The 23,061-nt window shown below is 37.9% G+C and overlaps 1 long non-coding RNA gene across 5 annotated transcripts in view; it reads right to left on the minus strand.

Annotated features, from left to right (window-relative positions):
* The window catches only part of LOC149127834 (uncharacterized), a 182,932-nt gene extending 160,189 nt beyond the window's left edge, over positions 1-22,743 (minus strand). For 2 of the 5 annotated variants that reach the window (XR_016229080.1, XR_016229082.1), the window contains exon 1: positions 22,547-22,743. This is a non-coding gene — a long non-coding RNA (uncharacterized LOC149127834). The remainder of the gene's footprint in view (positions 1-22,546) is intronic. The other 3 variants (XR_016229084.1, XR_016229083.1, XR_016229081.1) reach the window with 2 other exon arrangements.
* Between the last annotated feature and the right edge of the window lie 318 nt (positions 22,744-23,061).

The following is a 23,061-nucleotide window of genomic DNA, read 5'->3' on the forward strand; positions in this document are numbered from 1 at the left end:
TGGCTGCTGCTGGTGGTCCAATGGCAGCATCTGCAGCAGTGTCACCTCTCAGGTGCCACTGTGAGTCAAATTAGGTCAAGTCACTGAAGAACAGGCTATAGTCCTTCTAGGCCCCATAATTCTTTCTGGGATCCTGTGCACATCAGATAAACTTTTGATTTAAGCCAACAGAAACACAGATGGGTCCTCATCATTATTGCAAATATCCACTTCATATGTGCTTGCTCACTATATACTTTATAAAAAGGGAAACAGAAAAAGATGTACTAAGACACACACACACACATTCATTAAAGACATTACTGTCAGTGCTTAGCAGCAAATGCACGAAGCAACCTGGATAAAATAAAAGCATTTTGCAGAAGGCACAGTCCAACATAAAGGATGAAAGGTGAAAGAAATCTCAACCTATGAACACAGAACAACTTTTTTTGTCATGAAAGCAAACCAGAATGTCAACACTGACTCCCTAACTTTACTTTCTACATAAAAAAGCAGCACTAGTATTTCCCCAGAGGAAACATAGAAAATTTTTCATAATGAGGTAAGATTTGGAATCAAAAACACAAACAGTGGTGTGCTTCAACAAAGCCTGATTAGCCAATGCAAACAATGGATCAATTGTCAGTTGACTGAAAAGACAACCAAATCTCCAATACCCAGAGGCCTGGAAAGATAGCTAGTACAGTGAGAGTTGTCCTATGCATTAGAGAAGTGAACAGTTTAACCTTGACACCAAGAGTTCTATACATGGAAATGCCTAAAAGGAACCAAGCACTCAGTTGCACCGAATCTGAACCTCTAGGAAAGATAGATGACTTTCAACTATTAAAATTAATTTTTAACTATATACCAAAAAATTACATATTAACAATTCATGGAATTTAGTTGTTAGAATCCCAAGGAAAGAGTGCCAGACTTACAGCTCTTAGTCCATAAACCGCTGAAATGTAGAGACTGTATCTGTGTGAATCACTTTGTTCTGCACCAAAACCATGTCAATAAGTACTGAAGTGTTGCAGTGGATTCGTTTCTGGAAGGAGGAGCGTGGTGGGGGCAGAGGCGCAGAGTCACCACACAGACCCCGGGAGTCAGGTGAAAGCAGGCCTGAGGCAAGCAGCCTGCAGACTCGTTTATTTCAGTTGCTACAACAGCTTATATAGCCAAGGCAGCCAATCTGGTCAAGGGGTGGTCTATGCCCTAACCAATCACACCCTGTTGCCAGGCAGTTTCTGAAGCCATCCAATCAAAGTCTGTTGCCAGGCAGACTCTGCTGTCATGTGGTTTCTGAAACTATCCAATCACAGCCTGTTGCCAGGCAGACTCTGTTGCCAGTGGCCATCTTGGCATGGCCTTCTCATTCCACCACACTGAAGTATTCATAAATACTCTTTTGATGAAGATGATAAAGCATCAGACATTTGATTGGAAGAGATACCCACCTCAGATCAGCTTTTGCTCAAAAAAAAAAAAAAAAAAAATGAACTGTCAGCTCTCCTAACCAATTTTAGGAAAAGCATGGGGCAAAGCTAGACCTTAAACTAGGCCCAATGACTGAAAAGGGGCCAGGATCTTTCATTGCTATTTGTGGTGTAAAAGAGGTCTTCAAAATTTCAAAAAAGAGGTCTTCATTAAAAAGACATGTTATATAAAAACTCTGCATGGATTATAAATTTTCTGCACCAACATCAACTAATTTTTGTGGTCATTTGGCCTTATGATTTAGTTGCTCAGGACATTCATGTTATATTGGAGCTCCAGCTCCTTATCCCAGCTTCCTGCCAACGCAGTCTCTAGGAAACAATAGATGATGGCTCAGGTAGTTGGGTCCCTTCCATCCATGTCAGAAACCTGGACTGAATTCCCAGCTCCCAGCTTCAGTGAGTCCATTTTGGACATCTGAGGAGTAAACCAGCAAAAGTCTATCTGTGTCTCTCTCTCTACCCCCTTCCCTCTGTCTCTTTCTTCCTCTCAAATAAGTAAAATATTCAGAATCCACACAGACTCCACATTTAAAGTAAATAAATTTATATTTCTCTTTCTACCTCTCAAATAAGTAAAATCAGAAGAGTTCACTGACTCCACATTTAAGTAAATAAATAGACATCTTTTAATACCATTTTCCATTAATTTTTTTAAGTACCCCTCCTCTCTAACCTAAGACCCATTTCTTCCCTATATCAGGAAAAATATATCTAGTAGCTCTCTACTACCATTACTCTAAGCTGGAATGAAAAATTTATCTTCTTTTGCTTTATTCTATGATTGGTTCAATTTAATCACCTGCCTACTCTTGGACAAAACCTGTAACCAAGAGGTGCGGCATTCTGTGATTGGCCCAGGTTGAGTTATGTGTACACATTTCCTTTAAAGTTGAGGGCAGAGATTTATGATTGGAATCAGGAAGGGCACACTGAACTACAGAAACAGGGAGAAGTAATCAGTCAAATAAACCACTATACTTAAATTTAAACACTCTGGAGAAATATTTTCAGCTATGAAGGACACTGCATGAAATGAGAATGTTAAGCAGTGTTAAAAGACATGAAGAAGGGCACTATATAATGATTAAGGTATCAATTCAACAGGAAGATATGACTGTAATAAATGCATACACACCCAATTACAGGGCACCTGGCTATTTAAAAGAAATGTTAATGAATCTAAAGGGAGACATAGACTCCAATAAAATAGTAACAGGGGACTTCAACATGCCACTTTTATCAATGAACAGGTCAACTAGCCAGAAAATCAACAAAGAACCAACAGAGCTAATCTATACTATGACCCAAGCAGACCTAACTCATATCTATAGAACTTTTCATCCCACAGTTGAAGAAGACACTTTCTTTTCTTAAGTACCTGCGACTTTCTCTGGGATAGTCCAAATGTTAGACCATAAAGCAAATCTCATTAAATTTTAAAAAACTGAAATCATAGATGTATATTTTCTGACCACAGTGGAATAAAGCTGGAAATCAACAACTTAAGAATCTCTAGAAAATACACAAACACATGAAGACTGAACAACATGCTTCTGAATGAACCATGGATCATAGAATAAATCAAAAGGGAAATCAAACAGTTCCTGGAATTGAATGAAGATAGCAATACAACATATGAAAACCTAGGGATACAGCAAAAGCAATGTTAAGAGGAAAGTTTGTAGAAATTGATGCCTACATCAAGAAGTTGGAAAAGCATCAAATAAATTAGCAATCAATGCATATCAAAAACATAGAAAACCAACAACAAACCAAACTAAAAAACAAAAGAAAATAAATATTTAAAATTAGAAAAGAAATAAACAAAAACGAGTCAAAAAATACAAGAGATCAGTGAAAATGAAGAGTTGGTTTTTTAAAAAAAATAAGCAAAATGAAACACTACTGGCCCAATTAACCAACAAAGAGAGAGAGAAGACACAAATCAAAATCAGTGATGAAAAAGGAGATGTAACAATAGATACCACAGAAATAAAAAGAATCATCATTAATTACAAACAGCTGTATTCCAACAAACTGGAATATCCAGAAGAAGTGGAGAGATTCCTAGACAAATACAACCTACAAAAATTGAGTCATAAAGACGCAGATAACCTAAACAGACCAGTAACTAATTTGTAGATTGAATTAGTATTACAGACCCTCCCAACAAAGAAAAGCACAGGAGAAACTGGCATCACTGCCCAATTCTACCAGACTTCTAAAGAATAATAATTCAAATTATTCTCAAACTATTCAAAACAGTTGAAAAGGAGGGAATCCTCCCAAACTCCTTCTATGAGGCCAACATCATCTTAATTCCTAACCCAGAAAAAGATACAACAAAGAAAGAGAACTATAGACCAATACCCTTGATGAACAAAATACTAGCTAATTAAATCCAACAACACATCAGAAATATCATTCACCTGCACCGAGTGGACCAGGTGAGATCCAAATTTCAAGGCATACTACAAGGCAATTATAATCAAAACAGACTGGTACTGGCATATACTGGCACAAAAATAGACACAGACAAATGGAGCAGAATAGAAACTCCAGAACCAAATCCACACATCCACAATTGACTGATCTTTGATAAAGAAACTAAAATCACTCCCTGGAGAAAGGCTATTCTCTTCAACAAAAGATGCTGGGAAAATTGGATCTCCATATGCAGAACTATGAATTTCACCCCTACCTTACACTTCATAAAAAAAAAAAAACTCAAAATGCATGAAGGATCTAAACATATGACATGATACCCTCAAATTATTAGAGAATAACATTGGGAAAACTCTGCAAGATATTGGCATAGGAAAAGACTTCTTGGAAAAGACCCCAAAAACGCAGGCAATGAAAGCAAAAATAGATAAATGTGAGTACATCAAGCTAAGAAGCTTCTGTACTGCAAGTAACCACATAACAAATTCAAGAAACAACCAACAGAATGGGAGAAAATATTTGCAAACTATGCAATTGATAAAGGATTTATATCCAGAATATATAGAGTTCAAGAAACTCAACAACAACAAACCAAAACAAGGTGGCATGTACCATTGCCATCTCACCAGTCCAAATGATCAATTTCATTTCACAATTGATCATAATGATAGGTCTAAAAGTCAAAGGGATCACAAAACAAGATTAGTATCTGCTAATACTAACTGATAGAATTAAAAAAGGGAGAGAACGATCCAACATGGGAAGCAGGATACACAGCAGACTCATAGAATGGCAGATGTCCTAAACAGCACTCTGACCTCAGAATCAGCCCTTAAGGCATTCAGATCTGGCTGAAGAGCCCATGAGAGTATTTTAGGCATGGAAAGCCAAGACACTCTGGAAAAAAAAAAAAAGACCTAAATGAAAGATCTGTGCAAGTGAGATCCCAGTGGAAAGAACAGGCCATCAAAGAAGGAGCTACCTTTCTCTGAAGGGAGGAGAGAACTTCCACTTTGACTATTACCTTGTTTAAATATGATCAGAGTCAGTGAACTCAAAAGGCTTCCATAGCCTTGGCAACTCATGACAAGAGCCTAGGGAGATTACTGACGCCATAAACAAGAGTGTCAAATTGTTAAGTCAACAACAGGAGTCACTGTGTACTTACTCTTCATGTGGGATCTCTGTCCTTAATGTGTTGTACAATGTGAATTAATGCTATAACTAATACTGAAACAGTATTTTACACTTTATGTTTCTGTGTGGGTGTAAACTGTTGAAATCTTTACTTAATATATACTAAATTGATCTCCTGTATATAAAGAGAATTGAAAATGAATCTTGATGTGAATGGAAGGGGGGAGGGAGAGGGAAAGGGGAGGGTTGTGTGTGGGAGGGAAGTTATGGGGGGGGGAGCCATTGTAATCCATAAGCTGTACTTTGGAAATTTATATATATTAAAATAAAGTGAAAAAAAGGAAAAAATACTCAGGATCACTAGCCCTCAGGGAAATGTAAATAAAAACCACAGCGAAGCTTCACCTCACCCCAGTTAGAACATCTATCATCAAAAAATCAAAAAACAACTGCTGGAGAGGATGTGGTGGGAAAAGTACCCTAATACATTATTGGTAGGAATGTAACCAACTATAGCCATTGAGGAAAACAACATGGAAATACATAAGAAATCTAAAAATTTTTCTATCATATGGCCCAGCAATCCACTTCTGGGAATTTACCCAAAGGAAATTAAATCAGCGATAGAAAATAGTTATCTCTACCCCATGTTTTTAGTAGTTCAATTCACAATAGATGATATTGAACCAAACCAGATGTCATCAACAAATGACTAGATAAAGTGGTACATATTCATTATGGAATATTACTTAGCCATAAAAAGAACAAAATCCTATCTTTCCCTACAAAATAGATGAAACTGGAAACCATTATAATTGTTGAAATAAGCCAGTCCCAAAAAAATACAAATACCACATGTTTTCTCTGATCTGTCGTAACTAACAGAGTACAAAAAAATGCAACTAATAGCTTACAAAAAATGTATATGAGCAAAATTGACAATTTGAGATTTGATGATTGTTTACAGCCTTGTCTCTACTGTTGAGGAACATGGATTTTTTTTTCTTACAATCTGTTGAATTTTTTACCTAATGTAGATTTTAAATTATGAGTATAAAATAAACTGAAAGTAGATCTTTGTAAAACTTTAAAGAGAGAATATGAAGGAAGGAGGAGGGGGGTTGGGAAGTATCTCTATGATCCTCAATCTGTATATATGAGATACAGAAAATTTGTTTACCTTAAAATGAGTAAATAAAAATAAGTAAAAAGTTTTCCATATTAAAAAAAGAAATAGACTATTGTTAAGGTCCATTAAAATAAACCTCTTCCTTTAGCAATAGTTGAAGTTGATATTCTGAAAAGCCCTTACTGCAAAACATATAGGATAGGCAGATAAAATACAACAAACACGCATTGAAATACATAGTTGTGCTTCCAAAAGTGTAAGAGAAATACCTAGGGGATAATGACAATAAGACAAAGCATAAATCCTAAATGGCCCACGAATATAAATACCATAACTGCTCTGGAAACATGCGCCAATCTCAAGAACCTAAAGACTGAAACTTCAAGGCTGTAAAAGGAATAGAAGACAAGGCTTTGGGTCCCTACAAAGTAATGGAAGTGAGACCCTCTGCATAAATTTAGAACTCATGAATCAGGAAATAAGAGTTTCTAACAGAAGCTGAGAGATTAAAAGGGAACTTGTCCATCTCAGTCTGAGTCCTGAGAAGGGAAAAAATTCTCCCTTGGGAATGTAAAACCATAGATGCCTACCCTGAAACAGGATTGGATTTGAATTTATACTTCAGGAGGCTCTAAGAACATCCAAGACAAGAAAGACATGTAAAATCCCAGGCGGGGAATGCTTTAAAACACCAGGCTGAAACAAATACCAGAACTTCTCCTGAGTGACTTACAACTGGGGCTTCAGAGACTTCCCACCAATTAAGAATAGTTGAACAATCACTTACCAATCAAAATTGCAAAATACATAAATTATATGTTATCCTGCTACCTCTGCCCCATGTTAGCTTCATTTCTTATGGAGAAGCAAAGGGTTTTTATATGGCTGGTTTTAGCCATTTACATTCATGGTATTTACTGACTGACATTTCTGCTTAGTAATTTATTTTATTTAGGTGTTTTGCCACAAGTTTTTGCACCTCCGTTCCTGAATTTCATTGGATTAGTGGAGTTTTAAAGTTTCCAATTATATTATTATAATGATCTGTTATTAATTTTATTGTAATTGAATTTGATCAGACTACATTTTTCTTTATGATACTGATTATCTGAAATTTTTTGAGACTCACTTGATAGCCTCTTAAAATGCAGAAACTATAGTGAAAATAAAATATGCTTAGAAAAATGATGAAAATATTATATCTCAAAACTTAGAGATATAAATAAAATCTGAACAATCCAGACTATTAAATTACTAAAGGTTAAAAGTTAACAAACTAAGTGATCCAACAATCCCACTTCTTTGTATATATCCAAAATATAATTGAAATCAGGATCTCAAAAATATATATATTTGCACATGGCAGTTCTATTCACAATAGCAAAGAAGTAGAAGCAACTTAAATGTCAGTTGATGAACTGATAAAGAAAATGTGGTATATGCACACCATGACTAATATTCAGCCTTGAAAAGGGCAATCCTCTCATATTCTACAACATGGATGAACCTTTGGGATATGGTGCTAAGTGAAGTAAGCCAGTCATAAAACAATAAATCCTGCTTGGTTCCATTTATATGAGATATCTGAAGTTGTCTAACTCTTATAACTCCTCAAACTCTTAGAAATAGTCTAGGCCCTTGCTGCGGCTCAATAGGCTAATCCTCCACCTTTCGGATTCTAGTCCCGGTCGGGGCACCGGATTCTGTCCCAGTAGCCTCCCTTCCAGGTCAGCTCTCTGCTGTGGCCTGGGAGTGCAGTGGAGGATGGCCCAAGTGCTTGGGCCCTGCACCCCATGGGAGACCAGGAGAAGCACCTGGCTCCTGCCTTTGGATCAGCGCGGTGTGCCGGCCGCAGCACGCTGGCTGCGGCAGCCATTGGAGGGTGAACCAATGGCAAAGGAAGACCTTTCTCTCTGTCTCTCTCTCTCACTGTCCACTCTGCCTGTCAAAAAAAAAAAAAAAAAAAGAAAAAAGAAAAGAAAAGAAAAGAAATAGTCTAACTCTTAGAAACAAATGTAGAAACAGATGTAGAATGATGTTTCCCCTGGGTTTAAGAAATTATTCAATAGATATAAAATTTGATTTGCAAGATGAAAAAATTGTAAAGATATGTTGCACAATAATGTGCACATAGTTAACATCACTGTTCTGTACACTTAAAAATTCTTCTAATGGGTAATTTTATGTTATATATCTTTACCATAGTAAAAATGCAATTACTGAAGCACCCACGATGAGAAGCAAAGAGAAAAAGATAATGTAAATCTATTTTTAAAAGCAAGGAAGGAAGAAGAGAGAAAGGGAGGGAGGGAGGGAAGTAGGGGAGGAAGATGGAATCATGAGACAAAGATAGGAGGAAGATAGGAGGGGGTATGGAAATAATAAAGCACAAATCAAAAGGTAATTATATGGAGAGAAAAAGATTCAGTGGAAAGGATCAATAAAACTGAATGGTATTTCTTTGCAAATATTAATAAATCATCAAGTCTTCATAAGACTATCAAGGGAGAGAAAAAAATGAAGAAAAGCGTAGGCACTTAGCCAAGTGGTTAAGATGCTGGTGAAGATGCCCACATTCACTATTGAAGTGTCTGGGCCTGAGTCCCAGCTCTACTCCCAGTTCCAGGTTCCTGCTAATACCCACTCTGGTAAGCAAAAGGCTCAAGCAGCTTTGGCCTGTGCCTGATCTGGCTGCAACAGGCACTTGGGGAGTGAACCAAAGGATGGGAGCTCTCTCTACATATCTAATTTTTTTCTCTGTGTCTCTCTCTTTGTTTCTCCCTATGTGCCTCATAAACAAAAAAAGCTTCTATATTATGAGAATAGAGAAATGAAAAATCACATAGAAAATATACCTATAGGTATTTGATATTTGAGAGATAGTAATTAACAAATAACTTTACAGGAATAAAATTGAGAACATGGAAAAAGCGAATAATTTTCTTCAAAAGTACAATAGTAAAGAGTAAATTGAAAGCCTAAATTGTATAATAGCCTTTAACTGTTATTTAAAACAAGACTTTGCCAGCACCCTCTTTGCCATGCATATTGAATCCCCTCGTTTTCCCTGGGCTCCAGAAAATTGCCCAGCCTGCTTAGCAGGAGTGACACTGTGCTGTGTACAAATCAGCTGGATGAGGCTGGGTTGTGCCATGGTATATAGGGGCTGAAAGTGGAAGATATTTCTTATTTACAAATTTGGTTCTTTATGCTTCAAAGTCTGGATTCACACTGTTCAATACATTGCTTGGCACAAAATTTCACAACATTTCATACGTCATTTTTGGAGTTATCCTTTGCATTAGTAACATCATAATTCAATGAACTTTAACCTGATTAGCATGCATTCTTTTCCAAAAAAAAAAAAAAAATAAGCTTAAGAATACTGACTTAGTTGCTTCAGCAAAGAATTTGCCCTACTTGTACGATGTATGGACCTGGTTTTATTCCAGACATAATGCACTTAAAGCCCAGTGTTTCTGAAGCTATTCGCATCACTTCATCTCATTTCCTGAGCTCAACTGGCTGCTGTCCTTTCCGTTGCGGCTATCACTGCAGGGTTAATATCATTAGAGAACTGCAGTTCAGCACTGAATCACAACTGCAGTCTTAGTCCCTCACATTTGGAAGTCAGCACATGCTCACTCCCCCTCCCGCCTTGGAGGTCACTGAGTATCCTGGAGTGAGTCACGTTTCCGTGGACACACAGGAAGAAGAAATAACAACACTCTGATTGACCCTGGCTAGACTTTGAAGAGACTGTCAGTAACCACATTTGATTAGCATGGAGTTCTTAAGTGACCAGTTTCAGAGCATGTCACTTACATTACTGAATAAAAACTGACTTGGGGCCTAAGGGGTGATGGTAGTTGGGGCTGACAACAGAGCTGTAGAAATAAAGACCAAACCAGGGCAAGTCAGTGCAGAGCAAACATACTGAACGTATTTTCAATCACATGATTTCTACAACAGATCAGCTGTGATTCTCATAGAAATAACCAACCCCTGGAGTGAACACTGAGTAATGGCAACCATATCTTTATTCCAAACCACCTGAATTCACTAATATTTATGAATACGCTGTTTTATTCTATCAAAACCTTGATTCCTTAAAAAAAAAAAAAAACTGTGCAGTACATTGCACATAAAACTATAAATTTGCATAATTACTTCATTTGAAGTTAAACTGCTAAGGCTGCACAATTGATTGTTGATTTTCATTGAACTCTAATCAGGAAGTGAAATAATACCTTTCCCCTCAAAAAATAACAGATTTTCTGGAAATACACTTCATGGCTTTATTTCCTTTGTTAATTGATCCCCTGGCCATTTAATTCAATAATTTTATAATGTTAAAATATAAAGATTTAATTGACTTTTTCTTAGCTTCCAATTACATCTAATTTGTTCCTATTCAGTCTCATTAAATCCAATTAAAGTTGGACTAATTGTAATTACTCCCAATAGTTCTTTTACTCTAAAATAAGGACCCTGTTCTCTGTTAGTTTGAGGTAATTTTTCATCATGGTTAGGTAGGGTCTTTTAATTATATTAATACAAATGGCTTCCTACATGCATCAGTAAGTTTGCATTTAGCACTTAGATAACCCCATGTAACTCCACAAAGTGAACAGGACCCTCGTTTCGGTACAGTAGCTATATAGGTAGCTTCCCAGTAGCCATCATTAATATCAATTGTAATTGGTAGACAATCACTTGTTTTCACATTTCATTACCCCAATTATATAAACTTGTAAAAATACAGAATTTGAATAAAGGGTAATATGAGTAATGTTCATAAGATAACCATTGGAAGAGATGGTACTTTCTCAGAAATGCTGCATTCCTGAAGCAAATTCAGTTTGCAGTTGCTTGCCAAATATCTATTTAGATAAATTATTGTAAAGGTCCAATTAACAAGCAGTATCCATGTTGGTGATCATAAAAAGGAACATCCATAACACAAAACTTAAAGATACTACAGCTTTTTTTTTTTAGGTTGTTTTTTTTTTTTTTTTTTTTTTTTTTTTTTTTGACAGGCAGAGTGGAGTGAGAGAGAGAGACAGAGAGAAAGGTCTTCCTTTGCCATTGGTTCACCCTCCAATGGCCACCCCGGCTGCAGCCGGCCAGCGCACAGCACTGATCCGATGGCAGGAGCCAGGTACTTCTCCTGGTCTCCCATGGGGCGCAGGGCCCAAGTACTTGGGCCATCCTCCACTGTACTCCCTGGCCATAGCAGAGAGCTGGCCTGGAAGAGGGGCAACCGGGACAGAATCCGGCGCCCTGACCGGGACTAGAACCCGGTGTGCCGGCGCTGCAAGGCGGAGGATTAGCCCAGTGAGCCACGGCGCCGGCTGTACTGCAGCTTTATACTAAAGACTCATTACTAAGCTTTCCTAGAAGAGGTAGTGAACATGAAGTTATTTTCATTTTTGAATAATAGAAAGAGAAAATGGAACAAGAAATGTTCAGTAAAAAAAACAAATGTGACCATTTTTCAACTGGTACAATAGGCAAGAACAAAGCACATTTTTCAAGACTTGAAATAGGACTTGAAATAAATGACTGTTAGAAATTATTTTGTAGAGCAAACTATGTGATTTTTTTCTTCTATTTAAAGATAAGGTGGAATATGATTTCACATATGTAAGTTCCTAAATAAAATTATAAAATATGGAGAACATATTAGTGCTTGCCAAGAAGGACTGGAAGACAAAGGTTTGATTATGTCTAGGAAGGAAGAGACCACAGAAGCTGTGTGGATGATGTTACAGGTCTATACAGGAGGTCCTCAACTGCTGATGGCTTAAGTGTGGATTTATTGACTTGATGATGGTATTAAAGTGATAGAAATTTGGTGGGAGCTGAATTTGGAATTTTGAATTTTGGTTCTTTAGCTGGTTAATCATATATAATAGGGTACTCTCTTACAACACAGTGCAGGCAGCAGCGGTGGCCAGTCAACCACAAGACCACAAATGAAAGTACCTAATGCCCTCCACTATACTGTATTGCCAGCAGGTTTTTGTTGTTTTTTATTATCTTGTGTTTTGTGTTTTTACATCCCATCATATCTGCAAAACATCTATCTGTGTATGGGTTTGAGCTGCTTACTATAATAGACAGGCTTATGTTATATGATTTTGCCCAGATATTGGCTAAGTATTGTGAGCATATTCAAGGTAGGCTAGGCTAAGCTACGACTTTCAGTAGATTAGATGTATTAAATGTATTTTTGCCTTTCAATATTTTCAACTTGTGGGTTTATCAAGATGTAACCCATCATAAGTTGAAAAGTATCTGTCTTGATTGTGGTGGTGGTAGTTACAGAAATATACATATTTGATAAAATTGCATAAAACTATACTGTAAACACACACACACACACACACGAGTAATTGTAAAACAATTGAGATTTGTGACCAGCATTACGAAACATCAAGTTAAGCCACTGCCCACTACACCAGCATCCCATATTAGAGCACAAATTCAACTTCCACATGGTCTGCTCCCAATCCAGTTCCCTGCTAATGCATCTGGGAAGATAGAGGATGATGACCCAAGTACTTGGGGCCTTGCTACCTACATGGAATACCCGGATGGAGTTCCAGGCTCCTGGCCTCGACCTGGCCCAATACTGCCTGCTGTGGTCTTCTGAGGAGTAAACCAGCTGATGGAAGAGCTCGCTCGCTCGCTCTCGCTCTCTTTCTTTCTTTCAAATAAATAAATCTTTTTCTTAAAAAAAAAAAAAAAACTGCTGAGATCTGAATATGCTCCGTGGACTCACCTATGTCAATTTCTGGGTTTTGATATTGTATTGTAGTTATACAGAGGTCCTCATGTGGACAAATTAAGAGAAAAGTACATAAAACATTCCTATATCTTTTGCAACTTCCTTGGAATACATAACTACTTCAAAAGAAAGTTAAAAATATAACAATGCCTAAAATCTATCACCTTCAAAGAGGGGAAAAAATGAGGACTAATGAGATGTCCAATTATCTCAAATACACACTACTTAGGAGACCTATACTCTGTCTACTCAAAGCAGAGCTGCAAGTAACAGAACTTGCGGTCCTCTCCTTATCCCTAAGCCTGTAACATTTATTTCTTACTAGCTTCGTGATAACAGACCTCAAAATGCAATGCAATGGAAACAGCTTTGATAACAAATAGTATTTTAACTTATTTAAAAATAATGGTGACAAATTCAAGAATTCCAAGTAAAGGTTAGGATCTTAGTAAGATAACTAATGACAAAATATAAAAGGACAAAGAAAAATAAAGAAATTGGAAACATTAGTAATTTAACATTTTGGGAAAGTCCTGGTTCAGAGAAGCAGGAGAGCTAAGATTTTATCCTGTTTCTGTCTCAAATCTAATATAGTAACTTTAGATAATATCCAACTCTTAGTGTTCTTCTGTACAAAATAAATGGTCTTGAAAATACAATATTTCTGGATCTCTAATTTCAATTTTGATAATGCTTGTATGTACACTGCAAACAGTATGTCTAAACACTCATACTGATCTTAATAAATAATTAAATCCAGCATTTGGCAGCTGCAGCTATTTTGCTAGGTTAAATATTCCCAGCGGTTATTCTATCAGTATATCAAGATAAAATGCTAACAACTTAATAGATATAAAGCCTATTAACAACTATAAGTATGTGTTATCTCAGAAGACCTTGTGAAAATAATGCAAAGAACTGCATCATGTGAAAAACAGCCTGATTTCTCCCCACTCTCACCAAAAAAAAAAAAAAATGCACTAAAGTAACCATTTTATTCATGGAAATTCACTGCTCTCAAATATCCAAATGCCATGCTGTAACTCTCACTTTCTGGGCTATTATTCCAGTTCTTTATGCAAGTAGTAATTGCATCCTCATTAGGTTAAGCATCATGAATAACAGAAGCCTTACAATACATCACAACTTCTTTATATACCTGTTTACACTTGAGATCATAATAATGTCTACTTTAATACTCTCCTCATAAAATGCAGGAAAAAAAAAACCAACACATAGCAGAGAGCTAAATATGTAGAACATCTATAAATAATCAAAAGCTAGAAGGCAATACCAGTAATCTCTGACAGCGCTATGAAAAGACATCAGGTTTAGTATCATCAAGTTAATAAAAAAAGTTAATAAAAAAAAAAACTAGTTCTTAAAGCTGCTGAACTTTAAGGTTATCATATTGCCTGCAACCAAGATAGCCCATTCATGAATATAGACAATATTCACATGGAGCATCTAAACTCTATCTGACCTCACCATGAGAGAAAACAGGGAGGAGGGATGATAGAGATGATAGTTCTTTCAATGTAATCCTTGAATCTCCAGGAAGCAAGGGAATAGGATTATTGCCCCACCATGGCTCTTTCCCATATACTGTGATAATTCAGGCAGACCTGTAATGAAACTGAATGACAGCACTACCATACACAGTTTCCTTGACTGTATTTTTCTTTGTTTCAAACCTGGTCCCGTTGTCACAGACTGCACTATTAACCCCAGTACTTTGCATTCTCATGCTATTGGTCACCAGATGCAAAAGGCAAACAAATCCATTGCTATAACTAAAAATATTATACAAAATATCAATGCTCAGGATGGCTGATCGAAACAAGAAACTGACTCTGGGGCATCAAAAGCCCTACTTGACTCTTACAATCTGACTTATTTGCAAACTATCAACTGAGCCCCATCCCACTTCAGGTACAACAGAATAAAATACAGTCAGGTCAATCCACAGATTCACCAGCACCCTGGTAGATGGTCTGACAATAAGTTCTGCATAACCAGGAACCAAATTGGTTGGTGGCATTCTCTTCCCAGACAATTTAAATTGAAGGTGTGTTGAAATCAGGCCTTGGAAACAGAAGCAGATGTGGAAAATTTATGAGATAGAGAAAGGTCATAAAGAATAAAAAATGAGTCAAAGTTAACAGGGCTGCAGCTCTGTCTAGGCACTAACAAGCACAGAGACACTATGCTGATAAAAAAAATTAACTTTTATTTAATGAATATAAATTTCCAAAGTACGGCTTATGGATTACAATGGCTTCCCCCCCACAACGTCCCTCCCACCCGCAACCCTCCCCTTTCCCACTCCCTTTCCCCTTCCATTCACATCACAACTCAGACCAAAAGAGCAGATCTTCAACTGTTTTGTTCAAATGGGGCTATATTCCTCATCCTCCACCCTCCCAAACTATTTCAGGGCCATGCAGACTTAGTTTAGAGACATTACCCACTTAAACACACATATGCACACACACATTCAGGAGAGAGAAAAATCAGAAAACCAGATTTCCCTCTTACCATTCCTTCCACGTTAGGTGACTGTATGAGAGATGTGAAAAATGTCAATGAGTTTTGGACCACGTCAGGATCCCAAAGAGTGAAGACTGGTGTGGAAGAGATTCTCGGGTTATCTGTGGGTCAGAAACAAGTCCAGATGCATGTAGGGCACAAGTGACTAATTAGTGACAGGCTGTGAAGTAGTAGGCAATACCCAGTTGTCTACGAAAGGCCACCAATTTCTTCCCAAAAAGAAAGTCTCAGCTGTCTACCTACATTTCCAAAGACCAGACCAAGTGTGGAAAACAGCCCAAAGCTATCTGCAGCATGATAATGAAAAAGCTGCCCAGATTCCCTTTTCCATCAGGATACTCTCACCCAAATTACCATCTTCCTGCTGCCTGCTCTTCCTGGACATGAAAAAGATACAAAGTCATCCATGAGTTTACCAATAACCTGAAAAATCCAGAAAGGAATCTGGGAAAGAAAGGGAGCCTAGAACTGTAAACACTGGCAGGGACATTACTATCTGTATAAACTTTCAAAATATTATCAGAGTGATCTGAGAATTAGTGAAGTAGGACCAGCCATGCTCTATGGAGTCTAGGGGATCAAAATCAAGGAATGTGTGTGCACTTAGAGGACTAGAGTGAGATTCTGCTCATTACTGTTCAGTGAATTACAAATAGAAAATATTAGGATCACACATCCCCCAAAATCTCAGAGTTAAAAATTGAAAATAGCAAGTGTTTACAAGGATGTGGGAAATACAGCAATTTATTTCTTTGTAAAGAACACTTATCAGGAGTAGTTTTAACAGTGCTCCTCAAGGAGTAACTTTCAATGTGAAGTAAGCATCTTTTCCATGCATTGGAGAATTGTCAATCTCCTTTATAAGTCTGGATCAGGTTCCAACATGTTATTTGTGTGTGTGTGTGTGTGCTTTCAGTGTTGTGAAATACTTTCAAGATTTCCTTTAATATGAAGTTGTTTTGCTGACATTTCTTCTTTAAACATATCTTCATCATTGTTGTTGCGACTTTTTTCTCATTTATGTCAATAAACTTAACCTTCACCAATTTTCTCTCAAATGGTGCAGTATCCACATTTCCATGGTCAATTATGGCTTCTATAACTCCACTTACATTCTATGTGAATCCTGCAAATTATTTACTCAGTGCAATAAAAGTATCTGCCATGCTGCATGCATATTACTCATTTTCCTTCCTGCCATGATGCCTGGATGTTTCCAAAAGCATTATGTAAATAATATTTCTTCTAACATTTAGCAAAAGAAATTGCCCAATCTCCAGTTGAAGCATCAACAGCCTGTCAAAAGTTCTGAAGCAAGCTTCAAAAGTTGATTTAATTCCTTGGCCCATTGGTTGAATTAAAGAAGTTATGTTTGCAAGAACATTTTCCTGTAAGTGCCCAAACAGATAAAGGTGACCTGAATTGTTATCCAACTTTTAATGCTTTAAAGTTAAATTATGTGAGTTAAGCCGTGAGAGAAAATGAGTTCACAAATTGAACACTTTGCTGTCTGTGTATGAACTATATTCACACAATGCACAGATGCACAGTGATTAATCACCAACAGACTTTGACAAAAATTACATGACTGACCAACATGCACAACTGTTACTTACTAATTTGTATACAAAACAAAACACTTGGCAGTAGTTTACATTATTACAGTTAATACACTGTACCTCATGAAGTTACAGTAAATACATTATGGTAAACACAGCGCAAATTTCAGTTAACTACCTGAACCATTGTAAGAAAACAATACATGTTTTTACTTCTTTCTTGGATTTAAAATTTTGTTAAAATAATTTTCACAGCTTGGAAATAATTATTTAAATTTATCCACATTATGATTTATTATTCTCTATTAATTTATAAATTAATTTAATTTAAATTCAAGTATGATGGAATCCAAAAAAACAGCTGCAAGAAAAAAAGTATGTTTGGCCGGTGCCGCGGCTCATTAGGCTAATTCTCCGCCTGCGGTGCCAGCACACCAGGTTCTTGTCCCGATCGGGGCACCGGATTCTATCCCAGTTGCCCCTCTTCCAGGCCAGCCCTCTGCTGTGGCCCGGGAGTACAGTGGAGGATGGCCCAAGTGCTTGGGCCCTGCACCCACATGGGAGACCAGAAGAAACACCTGGCTCCTGGCTTCGGATCAGCGCGGTGCCCTGGTCGCAGCGCGCTGGCTGCGGCGGCCATTGGAGGGTGAACCAACGGCAAAGGAAGACCTTTCTCTCTGTCTCTCTCTCTCACCGTCCACTCTGCCTGTCAAAAAAATAAATAAATAAAAATAATAAAAGAAAAAACTATGTTTGCCAATACATACTAAGAAGTGCCGACAGTGCTGATAGAAGGGAGAAAAAGAATCAGGATATCCTGATAACCAACAAAAATAAATTCATGCATTATTACATAAATTTTCAAAGAGAAATGCTCCAGATTCTTACATCTGTGCCTTTTTTTTTCAATTGCACATGCTACATTAACCAAGGTAATTCATATACTGGCATTTAAATCTCATTATATTATAAACTGTTGTCATCACTTAATTCTCTAACTAGAATCAAAAATTCACAGCCAAAAGTTTTTTATATTTCGAAACAACCCATGAGTCAGAGTAGAAATCGTAAGAAACACTAGAAAATGTTTTAACTTGATAATAATGAAATCACAACATATCAAAAGTTGTAAAGTGTAGCAAAGCAGTACTTAAAATGACGTATTATTTTAAATGCTTATATGATAAAGTAATAAAGTTCACAAGTACTTAGTAAGCTACCATCTTTAAAAAAACTATAACAAAAAAACAGAAGAAGTCAAATCCAAGGTAAGTAAGAGGAAGAAATTAATAAACATAGGAAGAAAAATCAATGATATAGGAAGAAAAAATAATAGAAAAAAATCAGTAAAACCAAAAACAGGTTCTTTTTAAAAATTGTTACATTGACATTTAGTCAGATTGAAACAGGAAAAAAGAAGACAGAAATTATTAATCAGGAATAAAAGGGAAGCCAACATCATTGATGCTAATGATGTTAAAGAGTTACAAAGGAAATATTATGGAAAACATTATGCCAATAAATTCAACAATTTAGATGACATGAATTCTTTGAATGGCAAATAAAACAGGAGCAAGATACTTGAACACACTGTACCAAAGGGACTATCCAAATGACCAATAACCACATGAAGAGATACTCCACAACATTATTCATCAGGGAAATTCATATTAAAATCACAATGAGATTCTACTTTATACTCACAAGAATAATTAAAACTAAGCAGACAGAAAATACCAAGTGTTGGTGATGTTATAGAGCAATTGAACAATTCACACTTGGCTGTTGGCAATGTAAAATGGTAGAACTACTTTGAAAAAAGTTCTATAGTGTCTTACAAAGGTACAAATATCAGGCCAGCGCCGTGGCTCACTTGATTAATCCTTCACCTCTGGTGCTGGCATTCCATATGGGCGCCGGGTTCTAGTCCCAGCTGCTTCTCTTCCAGTCCAGCTCTCTTCTGTGGCCCGGGAGGGCAGTGGAGGATGGCCCAAGTGCTTGGGCTCCTGCACCCTCATGGGGGACCAGAAAGAAGCACCAAGCTCCTGGCTTCGGATGGGCACAGCACCAGCCGGGCAGCCACTTAGAGAGCGAACCAACAGAAGGAAGACCTTTCTCTCCGTCTCTCTCTCTCACTGTCTATGACTCTACCTGTCAAATAAATTCTAAAAAAAAAAAGGTATAAATGTCATATGACTTAGCAATTCCATTCCTTATTTACTCCAGAAGATTAAAATGTGTCTACACAAAGCTCCATATAAGAACAGCCACATCAATGGCATTCACAGCAGCTACTTATTGGAAACAAAACAACCGTTCATCAACAGGTCAGTCAGGGTGCATCTTTACTCAGCAATAAGAGGTACAATAAAAGAATAAAAAATAAAGCTTTAACAGAGAAACTCAAAGATTTCTGGCACAAATAAAATGATAAATGTTTAAGAAGATGAAAATGATGTCAATTGCCCCTGATTTGATCATTACACTTTGTAATATCACACTCTACTTCATAAATATATACAATTGTTGTCAATTAAAAAATAAAATGGGACAAACTACTAATGCACACCACAGCTTGAAAAAATCTCAGAAAACCTATGCTGAGTGATATGGACTGAATGTTTACATCTCACCCAAAATTCATATGTTGAAATCTTGACCTCATCCCCAAGAGGATAGTATTAGGAGGCGAGGCTTGGGGAGGCGATAGAGTCATGAGGGTAGAAGGCTCATGAATGAAATTAAATTACCAGGGAGCTCTTTTGTCCCTTCTTTCAGGTGAGGACACAGAAAAAAATTAAGGTAGTCTATGAGCCAGGAAGAGGACTTTCACAAGACACGAAATCTGCCTGCACCTTGGTCTGGGACTTCTAGCCCCCACATTTGTGGGGGAAAAAAAGCTCTATTTATAAGCCACCTAGTTTATGATTTCTTGTTACAGCAGCCCAAATGTACAGCACATGAGCCCAGGAACTCAAACACAAAACAGTGGTACTGTATGTGCCAAAATTTTATATATAATTTTCGAACAGGCAAAATTAATTGACACTGCCACATAAAAACGTCCGTGATTTCTTTGGCTAGGAATAAAGGGGTTAGTTTCAGAGGAAGATGAAGGAACATTTCTGAGGAGAAGGAAATGTTATATAGCTGAATTGTGATGGTAGTTACACAAGTATATGCACTTGTGAAAACTCATTGAGCTGTACCCTTAAAATGGGCATATTTTGATCCTGCAAAGCAGTTGATTTATAAAAAGAAAAAAAACTTAAAACTATTTAAGCATAGCATGTTCAGAACTGGAAACAATTATTGTAAATTTATATATTGAATATATTCACTTTAAATAAATACTATGCTTCAACATTACCTACTGTAGAAATGTATAAATTAATTTTCACTAAGATGATAAAGGTATTAAAATATAAGTAACTCTTAAATATGCATATTCTAGGCTAGAGGGAGAAAATGGGCCATGATACCCCCAAATTGATAGAAAAAATTCTTTCCATGGCATCTAAATGAATCCCTACAGAGACCGAGCTCTGCCTCCACTTCAGGAGACCTGACACTCCAGCAACCTACGGGTGGAAAAATGAGCACTCTGGGAAAGACTGCAATGGGCAGAGGGATTGTGACTATGGATGGAGGAGAGAGAGAGTACATTTAAATCATGAAAATCAATATCAATGCACTCTTTAACCCCAAAGCAATCTACATGAATGTTGAAATCCCCATCAATCAAGGAAATATTTGAGAGAGAACATTATGGTTTAACTAAAAAGATTGGTATTCTAAAATGGGGGTGGGGGATTGTAAAACACAGCAGAGGTTATAACATTATTAATAAATTGTCTCAGAGGACCTACCTTGGGAGTGATTAAAAATAAGCTTGGGGCTGGCACTGTGGCATAGCGGGTAAAGCCACCACCTGTGACATCTGCATCTCTTATGGGTGCCAGTTCAAGTCTTGGCTGCTCCACTTCTGATCCAGCTCCCTGATAATAGCCTGGGCAAAGCAGCAGAGGATAGCACAAGTGTTTGGGCCCCTGTAATCATGTGGGAGACCTGGATGGAGCTCTTGGCTCCTGGATCCTGGCTTTGGTGTGGCCCAGTACTGACCATTGTAGCCATTTAGGGAGTGAACCAGCAGATGGAAACTCTGTGTGTGTGTGTATGTGGCCCCCCTCCCTCTGTAACTATGACTTTCAAATAAAAAAATAAGTCTTAAAAAAAAACTTGGAGGCCAGCGCCGCGGCTCACTAGGCTAATCCTCTGCCTAGCGGCGCCTGCACACGGGGTTCTAGTCCCAGTAGGGGCGCCGGATTCTGTCCTGGTTGCCCCTCTTCCAGGCCAGCTCTCTGCTGTGGCCAGGGAGTGCAGTGGAGGATGGCCCAGGTGCTTGGGCCCTGCACCCCATGGGAGACCAGGAAAAGCACCTGGCTCCTGCCATCGGATCAGCGCGGTGTGCCGGCCGCAGCGTGCCGGCTGCGGCGGCCATTGGAGGGTGAACCAACGGCAAAGGAAGACCTTTCTCTCTGTCTCTCTCTCTCACTGTCCACTCTGCCTGTCAAAAATAAAAAAAAAAAAAAAAAAACTTGGAAAACGCATCATGACGTGAGGTGAGAAGAGCTCTCTTGCATCTTGTTCAAATATGGAATGAAGACCTACCTCCTCCACAGCCTGCCATTACAGTCAGGAAGTAAATGGTCTCACAGATGCAAGCATGATACCATTCTGTGTGGGTGAGCCTGCACTAAGTCTCAACAGCAGAGCCCGAGATGAGGGCACGTTGCAGGTAATTAAGTTCGTAAGGAGTCCCTCAGAATAGGAATAGGAGTCTTGGAAAAGTGAAATGAAAAGAAGGAAAAGATCAATTCAAAGGTGCATTATCTAACCAATCATTACTGTAGTTCCTGAGGTTAATCCCACTGGGTACTCTGATGGGTTGTACAGAATGCATCTGAGATCTTTCCACCCAAGAGATGAATGTATTCACTGGCTCAATCCAGTACCGTTTGACCAGGTATGCAGTGATCCAGCTCCCAGCTAATGGCCTGGGAAAAGCAGCAGAAGATGGCCCAAGTGATTGGACCCCTGTCACCCACCTGGAAAAACCCAAAGGAAGCCCTGGTTTCAACCCAACCCAGCTGCAGCCATTGCAGCCATCTGGGAAATGAACCAGCAGATGGAAGATTTATTCTCATATTCATATTCTCCCTCTCTCTTTCTTTTTCCAACACTGACTTTCAAATAAAAAATTAATTGATCAAAAAATCCTGATCCACACTGCAAAACAAGCCAATTAAATCAGCATGTCTACATATGGGATCAAGAGTCTGTGTTTTTATATTTTTATTCATCCCAAGGCAATGCTAACATTTAATCAGAATAATCTCAGTATCTAAGACAAACAACTTTATAAAACAAATAGGTTTATTGTGCTCACAGTTTTGGAGGTTCAAGGGCCTAGTGGTGCAGCCATCAATTCCATTCTAGTGCAGGCTTCTTTGTTGCGACCCATCATGGCAGGAGCTTGTAGGAAAGACAACATCTCCACACAGGAAGCCGAGAGCACCTGAGCTCCCACAACCCCTTCTGAAGGCACTACTTCAATTTACCTAAGGAGCTCCCATTAGGCCCCACCTTTTAAAGGTTCTAGCACCTTTATACCATCACTACCCCACAGATCAAGTCTCCAATACAGAGACTTCTTGGAGACAACCACATTTAAATCATAGGACAGAAGTATGAGATGTTTATTAGTGATAGGATGTGGATTGTTCAGAAATCAACATAAGGGGATCTGGCATTGTGACACAGAGGGTTAAGCTGTCATTTGCAATGTTGATAGCTAATACGATAGCATTTGTTTGTCTTAACTGATCCAGCTGATCCATGATCCAACTACCTGCTTATGCACCTGGGAAAGCAGTGGAGATGGCCCCAGACACCTATGTGGGA

The sequence above is a fragment of the Oryctolagus cuniculus genome, chromosome 2 (genome assembly GCF_051225735.1).
Source record: "Oryctolagus cuniculus isolate XC-2025 breed Fujian yellow rabbit chromosome 2, ASM5122573v1, whole genome shotgun sequence".
In the NCBI taxonomy this organism is placed as follows: domain Eukaryota; kingdom Metazoa; phylum Chordata; class Mammalia; order Lagomorpha; family Leporidae; genus Oryctolagus; species Oryctolagus cuniculus.